General features: G+C 34.2%; 1 pseudogene; it reads right to left on the reverse strand.

Annotated features, from left to right (window-relative positions):
- Positions 1–3,825, reverse strand: LOC143571082 (putative protein arginine N-methyltransferase 6; annotated as a pseudogene).
- Between the last annotated feature and the right edge of the window lie 285 nt (positions 3,826–4,110).

Below are 4,110 nucleotides of genomic sequence, written 5' to 3' on the forward strand. Positions count from 1 at the left end.
TCACCGCAACACAGATTCCTTTACAAACGAACGACCATCCACACTGCAACAGAAAATGTCGAAACAAGTATTATCGGTTATATTAGCAAAGAATAAGGTTCTATAAACTATTTAGAATGAGTAACTCACTTGTATTCAAGATGAATATTAATGCACCGAAAGTTATCTAAGCATTGTGTTATTGTAACACCGCTGTCAATAACATGATCCTGCTCCACATCTATCGGATCATAGGAGTACACCATCGTCTGTCAAAATTTAAAAAAAAAAAATTAGTAATCAGTACAAAAAACAGTGAATAAACCAAGTGGCCATTTTGGCCCGTTTACTTATGAATGGGCCGATTTGTCGCATACACCTGTTGCCAATGCGTAGGAGGATCCTCGGGTGCAGTAGAAAGTACAAGTACATCATCAGGATTGGCTTGTTTCCTCCGATAACTACCAGAAGGCTTTGTTTCGGCTGACTCCTCAACAGTTATAAGCGCTCGGGTCCACCAAACTTAACATCAAACCGAAATGCAAACCCATGGAAAGGAGCTGAGATAAAATAATATTAATATTCAAACAACTGCCAAATTAAGTTATCACAACATAAACAAAGGACTTTACCTCCAATCATAGATTGAAACTTAAAGTTTGATGTCACTGATTCTGCTTCTTTTTCTGTGACTGTATAACAATCCACATGCTTTACCTGGTTCCACCAAAATCAAAATTTATAATATATGAAAATAATATTAGTTTCTAGAATTGAAAATAGGTGCCAAATGAGGCCATGTAAGAACATTTTCTCCACTGATTGTCTCTACAGATGGCACCTCGAACGCACAACGTTTTGCTACTTGCATTATTGGAGACACTGCAATATATATGAAATTATTAATATTACACATACATGAGGTTGGTAAGTTAAACTCAGATTTATCTTTTTAACTCACTGTCAATCCCATAGACATTCCGCCAGAAATCAACACTTTCTGCATATCGATCGGGATTTGTAACAGGGGCCATGTATAGCTGCAGAAATGCAAGTAAAAAGTATTAAAATTTATAAAAGATCAGCTTAATCATATTGTTTAAAAGCTATAAATGTTGACAATAATGTAGAAATTAGGTGAACTATACAATTGCATTTGAAGGAAGAATAAGGCCGCCAGGTTTTAACCAGCGGTCTCTGGCAACAATAACACTCCTAAGCATGCTCTACAATACAAAAAATGGAAAGTATAAAAGAAATAATAGATAAAAAAATATGATTAATAACTTGGGAAATGAATAATAAATAAACAATCACCTCATAGAAAAGCATATAACCCATCCACTCAGAAACCATAACATCAACCTTTTCATCAATTTGAACGTGCTGCATTAAGAGAATATGATATCAAAATTTGGATGACAAAAAAATTTAAAAACTTATAATCACAATTTATGTGCCTCCATACGTTCTTGTAAAACAACGATTATGTCAGAGAGATTATTTGCCTATTTCCTTTGCCTATTTCAATATTTGAATATAGATAAGACAAAAATATGATGGAAACGTCATTAACAGCATGATACAAACTGCTAGAAGTGGCAAGACATACATGATTCGCTATATCACTGGCATCCACTGCATAAACCTGGTAAAAATATAGTCAATGCAGAAAAAAGTTTATAAGTTACAATATTTCTTGCCATAAAATTTATAAAAGCTCCTGAAGAATTTAATCATTTCAAATATAATCACTCGTCAAAAAACTTACTCGTCTTGCTCCTGCTTGAGCACAAAATATTGAGAGGATGCCTGTACCACAGCCAACATCTAAAACAACCTATAATACAAGCAATTAAAATAAACATAATATATTAAAATGGGCAAACAAAAGAAGCTGAAATGACCTTAATATCACTGTTAAAATGCAAACAATAGTCAAGACTGCTCTCACATCCATAATATTATGGTTTACCAAAATGTTAAATAATTATATTATGCATGTGCTTTCTTCAATGTAACATGAGCACAAGAGAGCATCATGTTATCCTACAATCTGATAAGTTCTTTAATTAAATATTTCAAACTATTAATAGAAATTCAATATTAAAACTGATCAAGGCTCTAAAACTATAAAAACTTGAGTATTTTCTTACTTTGCCTTCAATAAGACTCTGATGATGTATAATAGCATTCCTGTAAGCTTCTGTCCTCACATGATCCTGCAGAATGAAATTAATTAGACATGCAGAATGCAGTGTAAAGAATCCAACATTATGCCAAACTGCTACAACTACAAGTACAAAATGCAGAAATTGTGTAATCTAGAATTATTTATTGGTTAAAAAGTCATAACTCAAAGTATATCCTCTACAATTATACATAGCCAGATTTGATCAAGCAACTGTCACAAGTCACAACATGCTGAAATCTTCATACCTAATGCAAGAAGCAGAACCAAAACTATATAGTTCTATGCATCTTTGTTAATACACACATGGTTACAAATTCAGTGCCAAGAAACCAACACTATGACAAAAACACTGGAGAAAATTATATATTGCTTGAAAAGTCATACCTGAAATTGTACAGTCTACAGCTATGCATAACCAAATTTAATCAAAGAAACTTGTTGATACTCTTAATAGATCATATAATTTTACTCATTATTGATAATATACCCATTATTTATATGACAACAAAACTATGAACATGTGATACAAATTTTTAGAAACATAATTTTTTACTGGACACTATGGTTTCAATGCCAACAAGTTGTTATCTGAAATCACAAATCAATTACCAGAACATTTTATGAACCCTAAACACGAACTTTGACTGCTATGTGGCGAGAAACGAGATAGGGATACCAAAAGCATAAGATTTACAACGAATTGCAGAAGTACCTTGATCATCTCTTTATGTTCAAAACAAGAATCTAAGATCATATACTTATTATTGATAATTTGATAGTGCATACATGGTTACACATCCTAATTACATTCATTATTATAATGACAACAAAACTATGAACATGTAATACAAATTATCTAACAGTTGAGGTTATACTTGGCAGAATAAAGAGCCGTTACAAGGATCCTTAACTGTTAGATGCATACATTTTTTTATTTTTACAGGACACTAAATTGCACCAATACATTCATCATGATTTCAGTGACAACAAGCTGTTATCTAAAATCACAAATCCTCCACATAGCAGAAATTTTATGAACCCAAAACACGAACTTTGACCGCTATGTGAAGCAACAGAAAGAACACCGATTAATCATAAATGAAATCAATAATGCAGGCAGATAAATCACAGAAAAAACTTCTACTCACTGTACACCAATAATATTTATATACTCTTACTAGAACATATACTTCTACTCATTATTATTATTACACACATTGTTACACATTCTAGATACACTAACTTACAATAAACCACAACAATAACATAATAATAATAATAATAATAATAATAATAATAATAATAATAATAATAATAATAATAATAATAATAAGAGTAGGTACCTTGATCATGTCTTCATGAGTTCCAACGTGCGCGTACGAGTGAAAGTAAGCGCTCTCATAATCGACACGAGGCGGCGGTGCGACTACAAACCGTGGATCCGGAACGATAGTCCTACGTGGCCGGCGAGATGACTTACGTGCAGGCCTCCTGCCGCCGCCGCCGCTGTCGCAGAGCTGGCGGCTGTTGCTGTTGTTGTTGTCGTCACCGGGACAGCCACCGAGCTGGTGGTTGTTGCTATTGCTGTTGTTGTTGTTGTTATCGTCACCGGAGCTGCCGCCCGGTGTTGACGTTGATCCTTGACCTTCCATGGCGTTCGGTTTCGAGTTACGTGTAAACGGTTAGTAACTAACTGACTGACTAACTGCTTTGGTGTGTAGGTGTAACTGACTAATGGTGGTGGGACCAGTTGATATATGAGGTGTGATATGATGTGATATAAACTGATTTAACGGAAATTGTAACGGAAAGATATGGTGACAGAACGAAATGAAATGGAATAAACGTATGGAGAAAACCATAACAACGAGCGTGCGGTGGAGTGGTAAGGAGTCAATGGCCCATGTTTAATTCATGCCTCAAACATTTAGTTTCAG

The sequence above is a fragment of the Bidens hawaiensis genome, unplaced genomic scaffold, assembly GCF_021521415.1.
Source record: "Bidens hawaiensis isolate Kalapana, Puna unplaced genomic scaffold, B.hawaiensis_p1.1 tig00025189_1, whole genome shotgun sequence".
NCBI classification, from domain to species: Eukaryota; Viridiplantae; Streptophyta; class Magnoliopsida; order Asterales; family Asteraceae; genus Bidens; species Bidens hawaiensis.